Source organism: Vicugna pacos, chromosome 31, assembly GCF_048564905.1.
Source record: "Vicugna pacos chromosome 31, VicPac4, whole genome shotgun sequence".
In the NCBI taxonomy this organism is placed as follows: domain Eukaryota; kingdom Metazoa; phylum Chordata; class Mammalia; order Artiodactyla; family Camelidae; genus Vicugna; species Vicugna pacos.
This window is the reverse complement of record NC_133017.1, coordinates 13,790,779-13,814,579: the sequence shown is the minus strand read 5'-3', so window position 1 is coordinate 13,814,579 and position 23,801 is coordinate 13,790,779. Positions and strand designations below refer to the sequence as shown.

Sequence of the window (23,801 nt, the reverse complement as noted above, 5' to 3'; positions counted from 1 at the left end):
TGGATTTCTGGTTAATGTAGGCACTCTGGACCCTAATTTCCCCCGGAGCACTATTCCAAACCTGGAGGCAGCTAAATGAGGGGTCCTTTAATAGGATCTCTGAACCCTACCAGGATATATTAATTCATTTTACGGTCATGGGGTGGGTGGTGGGGGAGGGAGTGACTATGGTGATTTTCTAAAGGCCAACTGGTAAACCCCTCTACTCTTGCCATTTTGTTTTACAAACAATTATTGGTTATCTGACTCTGATGACAAACACGGCTGTCAGACAAGTACAAACCAGGTTAGAAAGCCGCAGTGCACCTCGTATCTCTCGTCTATGATCCTCCGCCATAGTTGCCACTGCTACTTGGGGCTGGTGGGCCACGCTCAGCTTTGGGAACACCAAGTGCAAGACGCCGAGCACAAGTGACTGGAATCTGGTTGCCAATTTCAACTGAACTTGGCCTTCCCTCCTCCTATCGGGATGCTGCGACAGGAAGTGAAATCTTCACTCAGGGACTCCGGCCGTCTGGAAATGCTAAAAATCAAGAAAGCTAAACATCAAGAAATTCCAGAGGAAGATGAAAAGAACAAGAAACTGGAGGAAGAGTGGGAGAGAAAAAAAGGAAAATAATCGTGCCCGAATTTTGAAGGGCTTTGGAGTTCTGCCTGTTTCCAACAAGGGAAGCTAAAGCTAAAGCTTGTTTGTCTCCACTGGGTTTGTCCACGTGGTCCCTGAAGCGCAGTCTCCTTGCTCAGAGTCTCGGGTCCTTCCTGTGGGAAGGTTGCTTTGAAGCGGGGCTGGTCTCCTGGAGGGCTCTAATCACTGGCGGTGGGAGCAAAGCTGGAGGGAAAGGCCCAGAGGTGCGGACAGGTCCGGTCCAGGCCCTTCCCCAGCATCTGAGGGGCGCTGCGCCCTCCACCCCAGGGGAGCCTCTGGGTTCCTCGCCATTCCGGACGACTCTGCCAGGATGATGTTATAGTTATTAACGACCAGGATGATGTCTTTAGTCAAGACCAAAAAGAAATGGCTCCATGTGAGCCCACCAGTGCAGATTGGGCTCTGCGCCACGGCGGTCAGCAGGATTGACAGGGTCCACGGCACCAGCGAAGTGGTGCATGAGGGTGGGCTCTGAGCTCCAGAGTCCACAGTGGTGCAGGGCTGGAAAGCACTTAACAATTAGACTACATCCTGCTGATGGCGGGAGGAAATAGAAGACACTCTTGGCTACTTAAGAGGACTTATATACCCCGTCCCCGCTTCCTCCCAGCATCAGGATTAAGGTAAGGCTCTCCTTTGCTAAGGATGACACTCCCCTCAAAAGCCTTCCAGAGTTAGGACAGATGGGCGACTCTTGTAGAATTAGGAGCATCGCCACGATTTTGCTTGAGCTCCTCGCCAGAGGCTCAGCCATGAAGTGCTCAGGGCATCTCAGGACCAGGCACACCTGAGCTGCGTCCTGGCTCCTGGATTTACTGGTTTTACGATCTAGAGCCAGAATCTTGGTTTCACTGTTTGTTTTTGCACTTGAAAAACGGGGACACATGCCCGGTAAGGGTTTGAAAGTGCCGCTCCTAGCCCTGGAGATCCTCATCGCTGTGTATTTATTCATCTTCGGGAAGATTCCCGCATTTTCTAACTAGAAACTGCCATCCCCGCTTCCCACCGCGAGGTGTGGCTTCCTGAGCAACCGCCTCCCTCCCCCGACCTTCGACCCGTGACTCTGGGGTTGCCAAGTCCTTCCCTTGGGTCTCAAAAGCGCCTTCTCAAACTTGCCCCGCTTTCATTCTCTGCCTCTGCGGGCGAGACCGGATCCTCGCGTTCTTTCACTTGTTCTCCAGCCAGTTCTATTATCCTCTCGCTGCACCCCGGGGAAGCCCAAATTCCAACTGCCCTGGAGGATGTTCCCTCGAAGCGGGCCAGAACCGGCGCGAAAACCCAGACCGGTGATGCCAGTGGAGCATGGTCTCCTGCCCACCTGCCGGGCGGGCCAGTCCGCATGTGCATGACTAGAGACCCTGGGAGTGGGAGCGATGCGAGGGCCAGCTGGCCACAGGGACCGAGAGGCGACACCTGCGCTGGCCATGCGGGATCCCTGGTCAAAGAACCCAGGGATTTGGGCCATAGGGAGCCACGTGGGACTGGGTTCCTCACCCCTCTCCCTGCCTTCACCAGGCAGAGAAGGGTTCAAAGTTGGCGGGTGCTGGGCTCTAGCTGCTCCCTGCTTCCCAGGGAATCCTGCATTGCACGCCAGCTCCCTTGTAACTTTTTTTTCATGAAGGAAAGTAAACATCTTGCATATATTTCCATACTGGTCAGGCCCTAATTTTGGAAATTTTCGTTCCAGATACTCGGCTGACGTGGCAGGAGAGTGCCCCTTTGAACGATGCATACATAGAAAAAATGTTTAGTTTGGGCCGTTTGGGGAGTGTCTGGAACCAATGAGCTGGTAGTTGGAAAGGGGGACCATCTGGATCCCCCAGTCTGAAAACACAAGCCTCTGTGTTAACTTGCAGTTGCGACCTGGGGCGGTCAGTGATATTGGGACTGCTCCAGTCTGACTCTAGGACTCCTTCCTGGGCCCACATTCGGCCAGCACCATCATTCACCTGGGACCCAGCAAAATCTCTTAAACTTGCAGACTCCGAGAGAGGGGAAGGTAGCCAGGCAACGGAGTTGCAGAAACATCCTCTTGGTCACATGAACTTTATTGCAGATCAGGAAGTTATCTAACAGCTGCCAAAAATCTTCTGACTCCAGAGCTCCAAATGTTGACTGTTTCTCACACCTCACTACGGGTCCGGAGTCCCCTGGCTGCCTTGGAGGTTATTCAGATTTCCTATTCCCATTTGGCTCCCATCTCCCCCACCTGCCTGGCTGCATTTGGAGATGATTTCCTTTTTTGCATTCTCAAAACCATGTGGCTCCCATACTTACCTGGACTGGCGCTTTCCCCACCCACCCTACGTAGGTGGAATTCCAAATCTCCTGAGGAGGGAAAGCCGGGTTGAAGAAGGGTCAGGAAAAGGGAGCCGAGCTGAAGTCGGGGCGTGCAATGCTATATCCTTCTCCCAGTGCTTTGGGGGAAAAGCACTGCAGGAAAAAGTGCAGCACACGAAGTAATTTTAACGAGCGCCTTCCCTTTCTTCCCCTAACGCACCAAGTCCCAGGCCTGAGCCCGGTACAGGGGCAGGAACCTGGCCTTCTGTGGCCCTGTACTCGCGAAAGGGCCGGGGCAAGATCTGAGCACGAAGTAGGCGCTGAGACAATAGATCCTGCTTGACAGAAGGATGCTCCAAAGGAAAGGAGGCCATTGTTTGAGAGCAATTGTTAAGTAAAGGCGCACATATGTGTATCCTGTGCTCGTTCAGTTAATTTCAGGCTCACATAGGAGGTCGCCTGGGACGGATCTGCTTCCCATTTTCAACGCAACGCGCAAACACGAGGGAGCCCCGCCCAGCTGACCCGCTTAACATAGATAGGGAATCACTGTGTCCTCTGCCGACCCTGGAGGGTCAGAGTGAGCTGAGCCCACCCGACTGCTTCCACATTCAGGCCAGACTCACTCCGGACAATCAGTAGCAGAGATTGTGCCCGAGTCCCCGCGACCACGGGTGGGGCGGGGACGCTGAGGCGGCGCCCGGGTTCCCCGCTTCGCGGATCCCCCTTCTCTGGGGGAGCCCAGAGCAGAGATTCATGTGCTTGAGCACTAGGGCTTGGTCAAGACCAACGGAAGGGGCTCTGGCGTCGCCCGCCCGGGCGTTACCATCGGCTACAGTGGCGACGGCCGCTTTGGGCGCTCACCTTCCCCGAGCCCTTTGCAACCATCCACCGGCGCCGACACCGTCCGCGTGGCGCGCACCCCGGAAGCGCTTGCCGAGACCCGGAAGCGGCGGGAGCGCGGGGGCCCGGCTCTCGGGGGCGCGCCCGCCCCGCCCACTTGAGAGGAGCCGAGGGTGGCGAAGCCTCGCGTCGCGCGAGAGCCGGGCCCGCGTCCGCGCCGGGGACTTTCCCGCCTCTGGGGCCGCGGCCGGTGGCGGCCGGTGGCGGCCCGGGCCGCCCTGTCCCCGGGAGGAGCCCGAGTGGACTGAGGGCCCTCGGAAGGCGGCCGTGCCCTCGAGGGAGGCAGCGGGAAGGAGGACTTCACAGTCGGCGCGGAAACCCCGCCAAGGCGCGGGGCGGCTCCGCGCGCCCCTGACCGCCGCCGTCGGGGAGGCCCGGGGCCGCGGGCGTCGGGGCAGCGCCGGCGTCCACGTGGCGCTCGGCGGCCTGTCGGGGCGGGCGCGCCTGGCCTCGCCGTTTTCCCGTCTGCAGGGCTGGCTCCGGCGCAGTTTGAGAAAGAATAATGTCTTTACTTTCGAGAGAAACATCAAAGACCGGGGCTGCGCAATGTGGAGCACATATGGCAGCCGCCGAGGCCCAGGCCTGCCAAAACACGTTTCTCAGGACTTTCCTCTTTTTTGTCGATCCCTGCCCCCCATTCCCTACCCCCCTCTTTTTTTTTCTCCCTAAATGGGAGGGAGTCGCGGGCTTGGGTTACCCAGACGTACTGCCTCCGCACGAGGCGGTTTGCGGCTTCGGGGTTGGATCCACGAGGCCCCCTGGGAAGGGGACCCAGAGCAGAGGCGCCAGGGCGCTTTTGGCGTTTACCTGCAAAAGCACGTTTTCCTGCTGGTAAGTGCTTCCTTGGTGTAGTAGAGTTGCACCGGCGGAGTCCCTCCGCCTTAGCGCATCGCTCCATAGATACAGGGTACCTTAATATCCACAGAATGTACATTGAACTGAAGTGGAGGCAGTGTCCTGCAAGCTAGGCTTCAGTTTGCTTGTTACTTAAGCCTAAACAAGATTTAGATGCAAAGCGCCTCTTCCCCATTAACGGCAAATTTGTATTATTACTCTTTCTATTACTATTTGTATTATTATCTAGACCACTATCGCGGTTTCTTAAATTACCTAGCAGGGGGAAGCAGGAGACAGTTGGCTCAAAGTTCAGGCAGTTTTCTTGAGGAATTGCTCAAGACAAAAATCTCAAAATGTTAGGGATCAGGGGGGAGAGTATAGTTCAAGTGGTAGAGGGCAAGCTTAGCATGCATGAGGTTCCGGGTTCAGTCCCCAGTACCTCCTCTAAGAATAAATAAATAAATGAACCTAATTACCTCCCCCCAGAAATGTTAGGGGTCATTAACATGATCTAGTTTCACCTTGTGAGTTTCCCTGAAGACGAATTTCACCTTGTGAGTTTTCCTACAGAGGAGCTGAGACCCCCAAAAGGCAGTGGAGCTGGGGAAGCCCCCTCTGTCCCAGGCTGGTGCTGCAGAGCTCACTGCCCCACGCTGCCCTCCATGCAGGGATGAGCTGAGTGACTGCCTCTCTCTTAGCTGCTTCCATTAAATGCATTCCTATCATTTGTCTCTGAGAAATGATCTTGGGATAGTCTTCTTCAGCAGATTGACATGTAGGGTTAGTATTAAAGGCAGTGGTACGGTCTTGGGGCTCCCATGTAAAAGAAGTCCATGCTGTCGCCAGAACTTGGTTTTTCCTAATGCACGATTGATGGTGGTGGAAGGAAGCACACCACACCTGGAGCTGGTTACACCTGAATCTTCTCAAATTTTCCAGTGTCTGGTGACTTATGTGACATACACACCCAGATCAGTGGGCAGATTACCTGACAGATGGTTAGAAAATCTGGACTTTACGGCTGACTTTGCCATCAGTCTGCTGCCTATCTTGACCAGTCAGTTTCTCTGGATATCTCTCTCTATTTTTTTAATTTTAATTTTAATTTATATGTGTGTATTCTATATTTGTGTGTATATATGCACATGTAGATATATTATTAACTTTTAACCTAGGTGATCTGTTCATTCATAAATCCAATGTCTCTTCTTACATTCTCTGACGCTGTTGTATGTATCCACATGGAGTGAGCCCCCTTCCCATACTGGATGGAGAAGCAACAGAGCCAGCTCTGGCACCCTGCTTACTCTTGTATTAAGTACTCAAAGAAAGTGAAACAATTTGCAAAGTGCTTTAGAGCTGCCTCCTTTTCTTCATCTTGCAGGTGAGCACACTGGAGCCCAGAGAGCTGATCTCTCCAGGTCGCCCAGCTGCATAACCCGGGATGGCTTCCTGCCCAGTGCTGTACTCCGCTGTAACTACAGAGATGGGACCTACCAGTCTCTGTCGAGTGTAGGTGAGCATGGATCGAGTCTTTGGGATATCTCCTTCTGCTGCCCAACCATCTGCACCCCTCACCCCACTTTCTGATTCAAAATATTGGTAACTGGACCAGAATATAATATTCTTGGGTTCAGGAGTGCAAATTTAAAGCAAAACTCAAAGTCAGTACCATGTCACCTGTGCTGTGTTCCTTTAAACCTATCAACCCTATCGTGTGGACTCTGAGCCCACAAGGACCTTTGGGACAAGGTTATGTTTCCTCTAGTGAGGATATAGCAGCAAATCTCACTTGTTTTTAGAGTCTTGAATTCAATGTAAGAGAAGTAAAAATTCATGATCAAACTTAATAAAGAGGCAAACTAAAAATTAATAAATTTGTAAGTCAATGTTCAGGATAATATTCAACTGATCCGTTCTCCTCACACAACAAACTCTCAAATTATTAACATTGGAGGCAGGTGGAAGAGCTAACAAAGGAATTGTCCACTATTAGTAACAAGATAGTAAAGCTGCTCTTGCGTGCTTTTTGGGAGCACCTCCTTGATGTGAGAGAATGACTTGGGGAACTGTCTGCCATGTTGGACATGAAGTCCGGGCACTGTCTCCCTCCTGCTTGTCTGGCCCTGGTCAACCTTGGTGAGCCTCATGGATGCTGCCTGGCTGGAATCCAGAGTTTTTTGGAGGAACAGTTGCGATGTGTTTCCTATGGTATGCAGTGCAAGAGGCAGTTTCTCTGTACTGAGCCAGTCTTTTCCTCCATCACCTGCAGGCTGAGGCTCCTGGACAACCTAGGGGCTTGTAGCACCCTACATAGCACGGGGCCTGAGGGGTTTCCCTCAGCAGGGACCTTGGGCCTGTGGGACTGGCCTGCCCAGCCAGGACAGCCACTCCCCTGGGCAGGACTGGAGCAAGGATGTCAGCTTCTGCATTTGAGTCTGGGTGATTATGTAAGTTGTTCTTTGCAACTACAGCTATGCCATAGAGTAGAGAGCGCTCTCCTACCAGTCCTAACCCTATCCTCAAGGCTCTGTTCCAAACCTTTTCTCTTCTTGTATGGAAACCTCTCTCTGAACAGTACTTAATCATGATACTTACTTCCTGAGCTTGTTATGAGAATTAAAGGAGAGACTCTACTAAAAAGACTTTTCGCGGTGCCGGATATAGATGCACGTTAGCTGCTGTTATTGTTGTTAACCATTCTGTGGTTTCAGGTGAGGCTGGTGACATTTCTCTACAACTCAGGCCTCTTCCTGGAGCGCTAGACCTGAATACCCAGCTCTCTGCTGGAGGGCACTGTCACGTCCTTAGTAGATGTGCTTAGCTTTTTAACTCTCTCCATGTTCAAAATGGAGTGGACTTCCAGTCCGTGTTGCACACCCACAGCCTGCTCCCCTGGTCTCTGTGCGTGGCACCACCACCAACCAGGAGCCTGGGCCGGGAACCGGGCAGCTGTCACCAGGTCCTCCTGAATGTCCTTCCAGTGCAGTTTCTCTTCTCCAGCCCCCACCTCCTGCCTTAGTAACGACGGGCATTGAGCTTGCCTGCATCATTCTGTCCTTTACCATTTTGTCCAGTGTGCTCTCCAGCCTGACCTCACAGCAGCCAGGGTCGTCTTCATGTCATGCAGTTGGATCCTGTCATTTTTTACATGATTCATTCACTCCCCATAGACTTCAGGAGAACCCAGATGTTGAGCATTTAACGCTCCTTGCGTAACATCTTTCTCACCATGTTCCCTTCCCGGCTCTGCTGAACTGTGTTGAACACCTGCACTGCTTTTGCCTTCGTGTCTCTGCGCGTGCACACCTCCGTCCTCCACCAAGGAGACGCCATTCTCCTTGTGCTTCAACCTGCAGCCTGGATGTCTTCCCTTTTTGGGAGCCTTCACTAAGCCCCAGGCTGATTACAGAGTTCATATTTTCCAGAGTGTAATTTGTCTCTCTTTCCCACCAGGTGTGAGTTCCTGAGGGCAGTAGAATGCGTCTTTAATCTCTTGACCACAGTGCTTTAAGGCCTGGCAGACAGTGGGTGTCCATCACACGTTTGCTGACTATGAGAATGGCCCAGAATCAGAATAAATGGCTTTGGTTTTATAACTTCTTATCAAGATTTGAGGGAAGTAATTTCTTCTGAGCCACAGTTTTCTCAGCTGTAAAATGGGGAATGATGATAGCCCCTAAGGGCGTGAGGATTAAATGAAAGGTGAATGCAGGAATCTCCTGTAAACTGTAGTGAGTCATTGTTACAATAACGCAAAGCTGGGTTTCCCGCGCATGTACACATTCCCATACATGCACCTGCCATGTGTATATTACATACATCCAAGGCTCTTTGTGCACCTGCATGGTTACATGGAAAGCACTTTACAGACATAACTGTCTCTAGCTCCTCCCCTTTAAAAGGCCTGCTGAAATAGGTGGATAGAGAATTACTTTCCATTACTAGTCCGGGTTCTCAATAAAGCATTTTAGTAGCAGTGTTGTCCAGTTAACACTCCTTCTGTGAACTCATTACATCCATGCACACAAACACAAACAGTGCCCATTATATAGAGCGCCGAACAGGTATTAGAGTCCATTAGAATTTTTACCATGACTATTGTACTTTTCTACTAAAGCGGTAATGTTGAAATTACTTTCCTCTTGTTTTCACGTCGGTCGCTTGGAGCAGTTACTGAACCCGATTTCCCCGTTTTGCATGCGAACAAACCGAGGCCTAGGGGTTCATTTAACAACCTGTCCCCTTTCCAGAGCTGCAGCTGAGTGGCGATCAGAGCCCTAGGGTACCCTTTCTCCTGTCGTCTTTCTTTTCCCACATTGGTGTAGGAAGTTTGCACAAAACAGTGACTGGTAAAACCAGCCAGGGCCGATCAGTGCATAAACTGACCGGTGCTTATTTCTCGTCACTTCTGCACTTTGGACTTGCCTTACATGTGGAAGCCGCTCTCCTAACGTCAGTAGCGAGGGAGGTTCCTGGCTGGTCGATTCCCGGGAGGGTAATTGCCTGTCCTTCCGCCGCGCGTGCGGCTGCCAGCTGCCCGCTGCCCCTGGGACTTTGAAGTGGAAGGCGCTGCCGGGCTTCTCTCCCTCCTTGGAGCCCGAGAGGGAAGGGAGTGCGCGGCCCCTCGCCAAACCTCCTTGACCTCCCGGCACTCGTTCTGCTGTAAAAAGCCAGGTGGCGCCAAGCGCCCAGCCCCGGCCGTGCTGGAGGCGCTGGGGTCCGCCCCGCGGCGGGGCTGGTGCCTTCTCTGCAGCCTCCGCACCCCTCTCGAAACGACGTGTCCTGTGCGCCACATGGAGCTTGGGGGATGGAAGTGATTAAAGCCATGAGGTTTCCTGGCTCTTCGCGGTGTTTACGGTGGGTTTTGATTTGGGGAAGGAGAGCGGGGAGCGGCGCGGGCCGGCTGCAATCTTCCAGCATCCTGGGTCCGCTGTCTGCGCCGCAGATGCCGCGCGGCCTGGGTGTGCGCGCGGGCACGGGAGCGAGTCCGGGGTCGTGCGCAGGGCCTGCCTGCGCCTGAGCAACGGGATAGGTGCACCGAGTAACGAGGCGGGAGGCCGTCCAGCTGTGAAAGGAGGGCTTTAAGCTTCCCTCATAGAACAGAGGGTCTGGATCTATTAGGGAAGGCACACGTTTCAGCTTTCAAACCCCATTTTTTTTATCCTGGAAATGGTTCCAGCCTTTGAACTACTGTTACTAACAGGAGAAACTCCATCATGCAGTTATATCGATTTCCTTGATTTAAACCAAACTTCATTGAACAAAAATGTTTGTTGAAACTTAGAAAATAACTACTTAGCTAGGAATGAAAATTGAGCCGTCCAACATGTGCTGTTTAAAATCAACACCAAATTCGAAGTTAAGATGAATCCAATAAAATTATTGTTTTGTATCCACTAGAATCCTGGGAGCACAGAGTTGGTATTAATGGCCTATAGCAATTTTAGGATTTTAATTGAAATGACAGTAACACATATACAAACACAGTGAGCTCTCAGCGGGGCTGGTCATGATGACAGTGTGCTGTTAAGCCTGCTTTTCTGTGGTGCCAGTGGTGTGTTTATTGTAGTGTGGGCTTCAGAGTAGTATTTCTCATGCCAAAGGCTGCCAACCATTAATAACTCATGAAATTAATAATGCAGGATTGGACTAGCTTTTTGGAAAGGCATAGAAAAGAACAGAGTATCAGAAGGATGGGAAAGATAAATGTTCCTTTAACAAATCTTTGTCCCCTTGTATATACATGTGTACTGAGTTGCAGTGCAAAGTGTATTTGCTATCATGGATTGCACTAAAAAGAAATTTGAAAGCTATAGTTGTAGGAAAAATCCATGTTTCTCCAGCAGAGTTCCCATCAGCATTATGCTCTTGGGGTTTGGGGTGCTAGGCTGAGGCCCCTGCTGCCCCCGGTGTTCTGCAACTGAGCTGTAGTGGGTATGTGCCCCCTTGTGGGACCCCCTCCTATGTGCCCCCTTGCAGACCTGACACTGAGCATGACCCTCAGCGAAAATGAGACCAGGAGGTGGTTATTCAGTGTTTAAAATCTCAACACAGTAGGTTCTTTCCTGGTTATGAAAGTAATACTTGATAAGAGATCATGTCAGGCCTCAGGCCCCTGGAAAAGGACTGGCACGAAAGACTGACATGGAGCCTCAGGCCTCAGAGAGGAAGGTGGCAGTGGGAAGCTGGGAACAGGAACTCTGCAGCAAAGACCAGAGCAGCCTGCTTATTCAGCCTGGGGGAGGGCAGGCCGTGGGGCTGGGGTCCCGAGCTCGGGAAGGGGGAGGCGTCAGCTTAACCTACTCAGCAGGAGCAGGTAGAAAAGTCTTAAACCAATTTAGGAGCTCAGGGGTTGACCCTGGGGATGAGGCATGCTTCTGTCCCCCCTCCTCCTCTCTGCCTGGGTGTCTAAGGGCAGCGGACACTATCATCGTCGAAGCCTCAGGACACTGATTAAACCGTATTCACGAGGGGGCAGGCCTTCTCTGTTAAGTCAGTGTCTTCCTTTGGCTCTTCCTCCTGTTTCCTGCTTTAGGAGCCTGCCCTCAGGGATGTCAGCCAGCCGCCTCTTTTTCCCACTCCAGGTACTAGGATTGGTTACCTGAGCCAGACCCTTCCTTCTCTCTCTTCCCCTGAGAACATGCTGGTCGTGGCTTTGTCCCTGCCCCACCCAGTCAGCCAGAGGGAAAGGAGACATAGATTTGGACTCTGGGGAGATGGACCCAGCCCAGGCTCCGTCTTGGGCTGACCAGAGCTCTGCAGAGGTGTACACCGTGTTCACCCCCAGCAATCAAGTGGGCATTGTTTCCACTTTCAATTGTTCCAGGAATGTCCGAGTCTCTGCAGCAGAGGTCCTCAAACTCTGAGGTGCAGCGGACTCGGCTGGAGGGCTTGCCGAGCGGCAGATTGCTGGGCTCCACCCTCCTTTGATGTTCCAGGGCTGGCGTGCATTTCTAACAAGTTCCCAGGTGGTGCTGATGCTGCCGGCCCAGGACCAGACCTTGAGAACCAGTCTCTGTAGGATCTTGAGAAGGGTGTGGGTTGGGAAGGTGACTGGCGGGAATGAAAGCCCTCCGGAGGTCTTGGCCATGAACCCTGCTCCCTACCCCAAGCCTGTCCCCTACACTCAAGGCTGCCAGGGGATCGGGTCCGGAGGAGGGTGACCCAGTCACCCCAGGGCTGAGTGGCTAGTCTGGGGACTCGGGGGAGTTGGGTTCCAGGGCGCCTACTCTCGGCCCACCATTGAGGGCTGGCTGACCGGAGGGTCCCTGTAGGAGGGCCGTGCTCTTGTCTGCAGCCCTCCTCCTCCCGTGGTGCCTGGAGGGACAAGAACTAGGCTTCCCAGCCCCCTCTGCAGCCAGAGTCAGGATATTGGGGAGGTTCTGATAACGAAATGCAGTCATATAGGATTTGAAAGGCAGAAAAGAGGAGGACGCTGTCTTTCCTCAGCTGTGTGGGGGCACAGGCAGGCTCTGGAGGCGCGAGCGTGGGCAGTGGCCGTGGCCCACGGCCCGCTGCCGAGTCCCCAGCCTGCAGGGTGTGGGGCTGTCACAGCTGCTCCTCCTCCAGCCCCTCCACTTGGTACTGGGAGTAAATCCCTCTGCGCTTGGGAGATCCAGAGTGGTTTCTGTGTCCTGTATTGAACCCTGACTGACACGGGGAGGGGCTGTTGAGTGCTTGGTGCCTGAGGTCAGGGGAGCGTGGACACAGGGTGGTGTAGAGCCCGCAGCCGGTGAGACGACTGTCCTTGGCTGGGGACCCTCGGCAGGGGTGAGCGCTTCCGGGAGAGCTTGCCTGCTGTCCGGAAGTCAGGAGCTTGAGGGATGCGTGTGCACACCGTCCTCTGCTCAGTCCACCCCTCTCACCTCACTTCCGCCGGCTTCCCTTTGTGGTGTTCACAGCAAAGCAAGAAAACCAGCAGTCTGGGGGAGCGTTCAGGCATACATTTTCACTAGGGCTCGGTGACTGTCTTGCCCATTTTGATACGTGATTGAATATTGTCCTGTTCTGAGCTCTAATTTCTGGATATTTACTCCCTAGTGAGTTTATACCCTAAATAAGGGAAGATAGTGAGTTTTGAGTTTCCAGTCTAGGGCTGAACAACAAGTTACTTGAGCAGGTCGCCCTGGCTCAGTGTGAACGGAGAGCCGGACGGACACTGCCGATCCCGGCCGCAGAGGGGGACAGTACGGCCGCCTCCTGGGTCCCCCCTGCTGCCTAAGCCCCACCTCACTGCCGTGAACCTGCAGGTATTCATCCGGAGCTGACTGTCTGGCTCAGCAGTTCTTCCTGAACAGAGACAAGACTGAATATATGTCACTTAACTAATTTTTGTCCAAAGGACCTGGTTGGTCTGGTAACTGCCTCACTGCCCCCAGGCTAGTGGTACCCCTCCCTGCAGGAGGGGACATCCCCATTCTGCCCTGCTCAGGTGGAACCATGTGGACTGCCTCCGGCCAATTAAGCACTGAGTGGAAATGACTGCCCTTGGTCTTAAGTCCCTCTCTCTACACGTCAGCAATGATGCAGATGGAGGTGGCCCCAAAGTGACGCCACCGCCAGGGTCAGCTGCAGGAACCCAGGAATGACTAAAACTTTTTAAAAATATTAATTCTGTGTTAGTTAATTTACTTCTGTGAAGTGGTTGGGATTTTAGAAGCCTAAAGATTGCACCTCTCACCCTAGCCAGGGTTTGGTCCAAAAGGGCCGGACTGGGCTGCTCAGGTGCTTCTTCCAAATGCACCAACCAGATCAGTTGGTCTGGAAGAGGTTCAGGGAGTTACTCCAAGGCGGGTCCTGTCCCCTGAAAACTTTGGGTAGGGAAGTACAAAAGGTTTCCAAAGGGATTCATTACTGTAGAATTGTATCAGTCTCTGTATGTGAAAGAATTTGCCAGAAATTGAAATATCAGAAGAGGCCATAAAAATGTGAATTCTTGTCTCATTTTTTTTCCTTGCATATTTGAAAGCCTGGGGAGACCACTGAAGTGATGGATCAAGGCATTAAATAAAACTTTAAGTGACGGTAATCCTACCCAATAGAGCGGCAACTCCACAGTAGATGGACTGTGGCCCGAATATTAACAGGATGGACTTTCTGCCAAGACGTCCCTCACTCTGAGGGCCTGGCTTCTCGTTAATTGACGGCCTGTGGCTCCCAGCACAGTGCTCTGCTTTGGCTGCCAGGCCTTGGGGAAATGGGGTTGTTTTGAAACCCAGGGCTCTTAATGAAGCAGTTCCTGGCCCTGAAATGTGCAGAAAAATACCTAAAAGTGCCATGAAAAACTGGTCTATTGAAATGTCAGTGACCTCTCCAGGGTTGATTTTTAAATAATAGATTTGTTTTCTTTGACACTTTGGTAGATGATTTAATAAAACACAACAAGGTCAAAGAAACTACCCAGTGCATTTCCTGTCCCACAGCCCAGAGTATCTGTGCAAACGACCATCATTATTAGTGAAAATTTTGTTGCAAAATTTTGCATGGACTATTTTGAGTGTCAGACTTCTAGGCGCTATCACAGAATTGGCAAGGTTCGAGGGATTTTTTACTGACTTAATAACATTTTTCTTTATTGTCTCCATAATCACCTGCTTTATGAACTGTGGCTGTAGCAGATGTTGCAACTAGTAATTTTCTTAGAACCCAAATGCATTTATATTTTTCCGTCTTTTGATTTCCATCATTTCTGGGAATTGTTAGTAGATGGAATAAAAAGAAACTACATTATAAACAATTCAGAACACTAAAAACAAAATTCCTTGGACCTCTTACGGATACCACACATGCAAATAAATGTGGCTTTGCATTCCAACGGCATTCGAGTGGGGATTACATTTTCCTCATTAACTTCTTTCTTAACCAAACAGTATTGTTTTTCAAGACCATTTAATCGAAATCAAGTTTGACATTTTAAATTAATTCACACTGACTCCGTTTAAGTGAAGAGGCAGAATACCTTCTTTTGATCCCAGTCATTTGTGCAGTCCTGGTTGAATTGTACCAAAGTAGGAATGCCTCCTGATTCAGGATGAGATCAGGAGAATTGATAGTATTGCTTGCAAAACCAAAACATTAGGGTACTAAGTGCAGGTTTTTCCTGTCGTACTAAGGAAAGAGGTGGGAAAAGCAACCACAGATGCACACCTGAGATCTGCAGCGCCTGCTTTCCGACGGCAAACTAGTTACAGAATGAATGTACTTACTTCTAATTGAAGGAACTTCCACCTCATCTGTCTTCCCCTGGTCATACCCAGTAATTCCTCTGCTCGTGTGTGGACATTAGTGTGAAACAGTGAGATGCTTCTCTTTTCTCCAGGGAGGTCAACAAAGTTGTTTAGAAAGACTGCGCAGTTTTGGTAGGAGCAGAAATGTCAGTTGATTGTTTTTTTTTTTTTTAAACACTTGTGTAAACACTATGCTTACATCTGTAACACTTGCCCTGATACAGAACAAAAGTATATGTTGTTTCCAGTGTTGATATTTGGCGGTGGATAATGAAATATTTGTGTGTATTCAGGTAGATCTAAGTAAAATGAAAGAGACGTTCAAATAACTCTCCATCTGAGTTCAATCCACCAATTTTAGGAAATGCTGTGTCACTTGTCTTCACTCTGCTGTTAGCTCCATCTCGTTTTGTCGAGCCTTCTTTTTCATTCTACCATCTTCTTGTGCATTGGGTTCACCTCCTGTAATGCCAGCTCAAGATGGCATGAGTTAGAGTCAAAACAACTCTAGTTTTCTCAGTGTCCCAGTTTCAAAACACACCCTTTCATGTTATTTGACACCATTTTCTACATGTACTTTCTTTAGAAAGAGGAAAAATATGTTACTGAGAATGTGTCAGATGACACCATATTGCAAAACATTTGCAAAACTGAATTATCGACAAAATGCATGTGATTCCAAAAGGGCTGCTTGATTGAAAGCAGTTGCAGTGTTTCAGCATGAGAGTGTTGCCTGTCCCTCCTGCTGTCTTTCTGTGTTTAGATTCCTGCAGACCACACCCCAGGACTTCTGTGGGCCCCAGATAGCAGTTTCGACACAGCTAACTCAGAACAGATTAGAGCTAGAGTTTTAGAACACTCTGCACCTTCTCTTCCTTGAGTAAGCACTCAGCAAAACCACAGCCACAGGTTCCCCTGTGGTCACCTCCGCTTCACAGGAGGCTGGGCTGCCCTGCATGTCTGTGCTGTGTACCACCACCTATCAAATGACCTGACCACACTTGTGTGTTCCCAGCGTGTGCTGTGGTCACCAGGATGCCATCATGCCTCCAGTAGGTCCTTTGAAGAGATGCTCATTCAACATTGATGTGCTGCTTACACCTCGGGGTCCCAGCTTGGCTGACACTTGGCTACCTCTGCAAATGACACCAAACTCAGTTCTGCCACTAACTGGAAACAAGGCTGTTTCTATTATGAAGGGAGAATAATAGCCTCGTGAAAGCTGTATTTGCACACTTGGTGACGGTAGTTAACAATTAGAATTTTTAAAACATTTAAAGCCCAGCTATGTGGTGTATGTGACATATGGTGAGAGAATTTTTAAAAAACATAATGTGTTTGACATCTCAATTGCATTTTGACACAGAATTAGCATCCTGAAAAGAGACCAAAGGAGAAAATAAGTTTTTGTTTTATTTTTTCATTTTCAGTATACTTCCTTTGTCAAATTACTCTCTTAACAAAGGAAGACCATCAAGAGCAATGTGGTTCATCTTTATTTGGAATTACAGTGAAGCCACTGTCCCCAGCTGTCTTCTGAACTTTTTGAAGGACTTCTTACAGGCTAGCTTCATCTTGTTTAAAGATGTTAGCGCTGTGTTGGGACGAATATCCAGTCAGAAGGCGCGGTTGTGCTTCTGGTTGTCATTATCCTGCGCAGCCATGCTAGAACCAGACTGCCGTGTGAAGACCTGGTGGAGTCGGGAAGAGAGGCGTTCAGACCGCTGATGACGGGGGCTTCGGCCATACAGGCATCTGCCAGATGTCTCATCTTCTAAACTCAGAACATCTGATAAATTCATGATGTGCCTCAATTAGTGTTCTCAGCCTTGGCTACAGGTTAGAATAATCCGAGAATTTTTTTTTTTTTAATGGAGCGGGGTGTAGCTCAGTAGTAATGTGCATGCTTAGCATGACCAAGGTCCTCGGTGCAATCTCTAGTACCTCCATTAAAAAAAATAAAAACGATTTTAAAAGTGGATAGGCAGGCTCCACCCATTCTAACTAAAGCAGGCCTCTCAGGATAGGCCCCAGACATTGTTTTTGTTTGTTTTAAGTGCCCTCAAGTGATTCAAATGTGCAGCCAAGTTAAGAATCACTAACCCACATGATAAGTTCATCCTTCAGAAAGGGAAGGAAGTGATGAAGAGGATTAACACCCTGCTTCCAATTCTGGCCAACTCAGAGGCCTGCATGGAAAGTCAGAAGTAAAGTCAGAAGTGACAGAAACCCTGGAAGAGGGCCACCTGGCCATCAGAAAATTTCAGAGGGATGTGGTCACTGCCAGACACACACTCAATTAGTTTGAGTTTTAAAATATCTCAGGAATTATAAAAGCCTGACTTTGACCCCCTGGTCTGAGATTCCAAAAAGAAGCAGGGGAGAGTCCTCAGAATGAAATTCTGATGCTACGATTGAAAATGGTCGAAGCATGGGGGGAAAACAGAAGAAGGAAAGGGAAGGAGGTAGCCAGAAAGACTTACTATCTTTGTGCAGGAAGCTGTCTGTTGAGATCAGATATATTTCTCAACGGTGGATGTAAAATGTGAAAGATGATCTTCACATTTAGAGGAAACAAGCATGTATACAAAAAAGTCTGCCAAGAACATGTGAGAAAAGAGTCAGAAAGACTAAATCCAGAAGGTGGCTAACGTTCTCGATGGTGAAGGGGACTGTTTGAAACAAAAACAAGTGTGCATCCGTGCAGGGCTAGGGTGGGGTTTCATGTCACATCAGCGGTGAAGAGAGAGGGTGACCGACCACACTCTCAGACTGTTTTACGCTTTAGACTAGAAAGGATGAAACTAAGTTTGGTAAGAAGGAATTGAATAAGACCACTTTGGAGCAAATGCTGGCTGTCCTCAATAAGTCCAAACACTGGTCTGGAAGTAACAAACCAGAATATTAATAAAATTTTCAGATGAAACTGCTTTCATCTTTAAAAATATGAAGAATGTAAGATATGCCTAAGCACCATTCCACATATTTTCCAAGAGGAAAGTAGAAAAAGTCTTGGAACTATAGATTCGACCTGCTGATTTTTCAGCTCAGAATGTCTAGGTAAATCCTTTAAAATGCAGTTTGAATGCAAGACTTGCCAAGTTAAATTATACCTATGAGGTAGGTTAATGAAGACAGCAGAGATAAGGAGTCATAACCTTTTAAATAACTGAATTCAAATTCAGAAGCTCATAGCCCTTGAGAATTCAATAAAAGCTAAACGCATTCTTGGAATAGTTAGATACTACAGTGTAACAAGCCACCCCAAAACTTAGTGGCTTAAAACAGCTACTATTAATTTGTTCACAATTCTGTTGTCTTCCTGGGGTCAGTTGGGAGGTTCCTCTGCTGGTTTTGTCTGAGATCACTCAGGCGGCTTCAGTCATTTTTGGCTTAACTGAGGCTGGATGGTCCCAGACACATGTCTGGCGATGTTGCTGGCGCCCAGCTGAGCCACGGGTCTGCAGCAGGAGGACCAGGCCTAGTGTCCGTGGTGGGGCAGCATTCCAGGAGGACGAGGGCAGAAGCTGCAAGGTCAAGGCTCAGAAGTCACGTAACATCATTTCTGCCTTGTCCTGTTGGTCAGGGCAAGTCACGAGGCCACCCCCAATCAAGGGACGGGGAGATAGATGACACCCTTAGGTGAAAGTTGTTACAACTCCTATGTCTAATTGACCACACCTCTCCTTGGAGAAATGCTTCTATGCTGATGAACACGAATTAGTTTAATTTCAGGGGATCTACGGACCCTTGCATCCCAAGTTAAAGCCTTTAATCTGTTCTAACCATTGGCTTATTCAAATAAGGAAATTAAAGTCCAAAGACATTGAACACTATTGATTTAGTACACAGGCACGGAAGTCCGGGCTGTCACAGACTGCTGATTTCATTAGGCCCACCTGAGGCTCACCTCATTATTATGCAGAGTAGATTTTTAGCAATTTCAAAAGTCAGTATCTGACTACCAAATCGGAACAATTTAACTCACATATATATGGTAAAATATGAATATTTTATTTGATTGGTGCATTCTACACATACATCCAGGTGAAATTAGACTGGTTAAATTAGATGTGAGGATTATTTTATTAATTTGCAAACTGACACAACTATTTACAAATTACGGGCTGTTTCCTACGTCTGACTTTTTTTTTTTTTTTTTTACTGACAGGTACTCTCTATGCTTCAGCTAACTCATGCTGAAAAGTTGATTACACCATATAATTTATGATTTGCAAGATTGTTTTCGTTTTTAAACCATCTGCTTAAAATGCATTCATTAATAAGAACAGCAAATTAACAGTTATATTGATTTTAATTTACATAAAACCAGGCACTGTTACCAGTTCATGGTTTTGTTTTTTTCCTCATAAGATAAAGACAATTAAAAGGAAGTTGATGTGGTTTAGTTTAAATTATTGCTTCTTTTGCTGTTGTTGTTGTTGCCAGTGGACGACTTTTTATGTGAAGGCTACAGGTTCTACTTAAAATTTTTATTTATTATTAGTATTATATTTATTCATTAATTTTATTTTTTGGTGAATTTGGCAGGTTGCTCTGGTCCAAGTAGATGGAGAGAAACTAATCAGTTTTGAAACATCCAATTTTTAGAAATTATTAACTAATAAAGGCAAAGTTTTTATTAAACTATTTAATCATAAAAATGTTCAAACATGAAGAGAAATAGAAAAAATACGACAATGAATACCCAGAGCCCAATGCCTTTCATCCGTAATTGTTATCATTTGCCATCTTTGTGTCATCTGTATATCTGTAGTTTCTTGTTGGTGTTGTTGGACCATTTAAAAGCCAGTCACCCCTAAGCATGTCAGCACACATCTCCAGAAAATGAGGGCATCTTCTTACATGAGCAGTTTCCAGTGTAGCCCACACAATAAATTAATTCCCTGGTGTCTTGTAACACCCAGGCCATATTCAAATTATAACCTTGGTTTTATAGATTTTTTTCCAGTTTAGAATCCAATTGAGGAGCACATGTTACAGTTACTGTATCTTCAGTCTTTTTTGATCCAGAAAAGCACACACACCATTTCCCTGCTGTTGACTTTTCGAAGAGGCCATGTGTGTTGTTTTATAGAACGCCCTAGAAGATTCTGGACTTTTCTGAGTCTTTTTTAATGGCGGTTTAACTTGTTCCTCCATCTTCTGTATACCCTCGGCAAGACTCTGGTGACACATTTTGAAGAGTACTCCACAAGGGGGACCGTCTGCCCGGCAGCGCACGACACTAGCAGTGCATCAGGCCTGGCTGCCCCGCTCTGTGATGCCAGGTTTGATCCCCAAGTTAAGGTGATGGCAGCCCCAGCTCTCTTCACTAGTAAGATGCATTTCCCCTTTGTCAGTTATCAGGTCATCAGTAAGGTGATAACTTGGCACCATGAAAATAACCAGTTCCCTAAAGTTAGTCTTTTTCAAAAGCATAACTCACTGTGCTTTCTATTTTAATAGAGTTATACTTGGTTTTTCAAAACTTTCATCAAGCTGGTGGTATATTCAACCTAAAATTACGAAAACCAATCAATGTCTGCATTAAGCCGTTAGGTAGTTACTCATTCTCTCACTCCTGTCTTTGTCATTGTGGGTGCCATTCTGCATTCTGGTAGTCGTGTATACTTGGGCTTGTAAACTGGCCATAAGCGGGGCCCCAGAGCTGTGTGTTGCAGTCCCCTCATCCCTTCGTTTTATTTTATGGTTATTACAAGCCCGCATTGAGACGTGGAGGCACTTAGAATGCTGTGGCTGTGAATGTCACATTGTCACGAGTAATGAAATGAGATCCAGGCAGCACCCAGTGACCGAGAAGCCGGGCATTACACAGGTGTGCGATGCCCGCCAGACTCTAGCCATCAACAAATTGAGCCACACACTGGGATTGAAACATGGGTTCCTTGAAGTGACTTCTTTGTTTCCTTTTTTAAGACGGTCGAAAGACATGAATGAAAACACACCAGTAACCAAACATGGTGGTATCAAGCCTAATTAGGAATAGAAAATCATTTCTAAAATCTGTGTCTGTTCATTTTCTTCTTTTGTTTTTGTTTCACCCTCATCTGTGATTCATTTGCCTTTCATCATCTTCCACGATGGCTTCTTCGAGAAAATCCATCTTGAAACATACGGCACGGCTCGCACCCACTTCAAACACTGTTTAAAATCTCATTTATTATTTTGCACTGTGGTCTCACTTAAAAGCCCGTGTTACTGAGACGCAGAGCACATACCTTTAATTCCCAAGGGTGAGAGAGGGAAGCAGAGAGAGAAACTAAAACTGTGAGACACTCCGCAACAGACGTGCCAGGAAAACAAGAGAATTCAGAAGTCTTACGGGCAGCTCAAGTCTCTAGACACAAGAAAACTGGAAACTGCCCAAAGCTGGGCTCAGTAGAGTATAGAAATGTGATGAAGCCCAGGACTGTTTTTTTTCCCCAAAAAAGAGGTACATTACTTAAGGAGCACATTCGCAGGATTACAAGGATTTGCCTGAATAGCCAAGGGAACACTTATCTGCAGTGGAATTAGTGAGACCAAGAGACAGGGTCTGTGCGAGCTGCCTGTTGCAGGAGACTGGGTATAGAACTTGAAGGTAACACCTGGAATTATGGGCATAATCATATTAAGCTGATGTGCGCAGATGAAAGTTCTGTTAAGTAGGGATTACGTTTTGCTAATTAGCTTAAATTTTCAGACACTGAAGTGCAGGTGTTTGGGGGAGCCACTGGGGTTTAGCATCATTCCTTTGAAGAAAAACAAACACAAGACCATGCGGGGAACATCTCAGGCCGGGAGTTCAGTCTCTCTACTGAAGCACCTCCACCTGACACCGTGCAGGAAGGTTTGTGAACAACAGAAGAGAAGCACTCACCTGAGGGGCAGAGATGGTAGGGAGGGAGCCTTCCTGTTCCTCATGCAGCAGAACGTCCTTCCCCCTTTTTCTGAGAAAGCTCTGTGTCACACTGTTACTATAGGGAGCTCGACTTTGAGGCCACACGTGAGTTCCCGGCTGGCACTTGCTCAGCAGCCCGGGACAGCAGGGGGCTTCTGACCCCGGAAGCTGCAGCAAGAAGGTGGGTCAGACGAGACGGGGCAGCAGCGGCCCTCCGGCTGGGGAGGGCGACCGGGAGCCCAGGGCGGGGACCCAGGCCGCCGCCGCCCCTCGTTGTCCCCCGCCCGGCTCACTGAGCAGACAGGCAACGCTGCCGTTTTCAGCTTCGGTTCTTACAGGATGAGCAGCCAGTTCCCGCCCTCTGTTCCAGGTGACATAAAGTGGGCAGAGAACGCATCACCCAGTGACGGTCACTGAAGTCACTCACGGCGGAAGCTCCCGCACAGCGCGGGGAGAGGACGGCCCCGGGGCGCCGCGCCCAGGGAGCCGGGGGCGGACAGACGCACGGACGGACGGGCCGCAGCTACAGCTGTTTCCAGCCTCCGTGCAGTCCGTTCAGGACCCGTCGCTGTTTCTGGCGTCACATGCGAATCCGCGGAGGTTTCCGCGGAGCCAGGGCGCCCGGAGACCCCGCTGGGTACCCCCCACCCGGGCCCGCGCCGGCCTGGGCTGTCCCCGGTCATCAGCTCAACCCTGGGGGCCCGCGGCGGCTCCGCGCGCTGCCCGCGGGCCGGGCCTCTTCCCGCCGCGCCCCCGCCACCCTCGGGCGCTCAGCACTTCCTGCGCTGCTCCTGCGCCCACTGGGGCCTGGGGCTTTGTGAGGCTAAGACCTGGGGCCGCCAAGGCACACTCGTCGCCGCATGTGCCCCTTTCCCGGTTCTTGCTGTTGTCCGCCTGTACCGGGAAGTGAGGTCCACGTCCCCGTCTGCGCGCAGTGAAGGTCTTGTCCTCCCCTCCGGGACAGGGGGCGGCCTCTCTCGGGAGCCCTGCGCTGCCCGCCTCTCGGGCTTCCCTCCTGTGCTGGCCTCCCTGCCTGAGAATCCTTTTTTTTAAACATTTTTTATTGATTTATAGTCATTTTACAATGTTGTGTCAAATTCCAGTGTTCAGCACAATTTTTCAGTCATACATGAACATATACACACTCATTGTCACATTTTTTCTCTGTGAGCTACCATAAGATCTTGTGTTTATTTCCCTGTGCTATACAGTATAATCTTGTTTATCTATTCTACAATTTTGAAATCCCAGTCTATCCCTTCCCACCCTCCGCCCCCCTGGCAACCACAAGTCTGTATTCTATGTCTATGAGTCTATTTCTGTCCTGTATTTATGCTTTTTTTGTTTGTTTGTTTTTGTTTTTGTTTTTGTTTTTTAGATTCCACATATGAGCGATTTCATATGGTATTTTTCTTTCTCTTTCTGGCTGACTTCACTTAGAATGACATTCTCCAGGAGCATCCATGTTGCTGCAAATGGCGTTATGTTGTCAGTTTTTATGGTTGAGTAGTATTCCATTGTATAAATATACTACATCTTCTTTATCCAGTCACCTGTTAATGGATATTTAGGCTGTTTCCATGTTTTGGCTATTGTAAATAGTGCTACTGCGAACATTGGGGTGCAGGTGTCATCCTGAGAATCCTTTTTAAGCCCCAAGGGCAGAAAAGACTTGCTTTCAAGGTCTCCTCTGCCACTGAGTGACTTGTTTTGTTTTGTTTTAATTGTGGTAAAATATACAGAACATAAAGTTGACAGCTTGAACCAGTTTTAAGTGGCATTAAGTACATTCTCATTGCTCTACAACCATCACCATTGTCCACTTCCAGAACTTTTTCATCTTCTGAAACTGAAATTCTGTCCCCATTAAACACCAGTCATCCCCATTTCCCTTCCTCTCCACCCCTGGGAACCCCCATTCTACATCTGTCTCTGAATTGGACTAGTCTAGGTGCTTGGCACAGGTGGAATTGTACAGTATTTGCCCTTTTGTGTCTGGCTT

At 48.9% G+C, this 23,801-nt stretch overlaps 1 long non-coding RNA gene across 1 annotated transcript; it reads right to left on the bottom strand.

The window, feature by feature from the left end:
- Nucleotides 1–16,290: 16,290 nt before the first annotated feature.
- LOC140690701 (uncharacterized) lies at nt 16,291–22,478 on the bottom strand. The gene is made up of 2 exons (XR_012065964.1): nt 21,779–22,478; nt 16,291–16,586 (listed from the first exon to the last, which is right to left on the bottom strand). It is a non-coding gene; the product is annotated as an uncharacterized lncRNA (long non-coding RNA).
- Between the last annotated feature and the right edge of the window lie 1,323 nt (nt 22,479–23,801).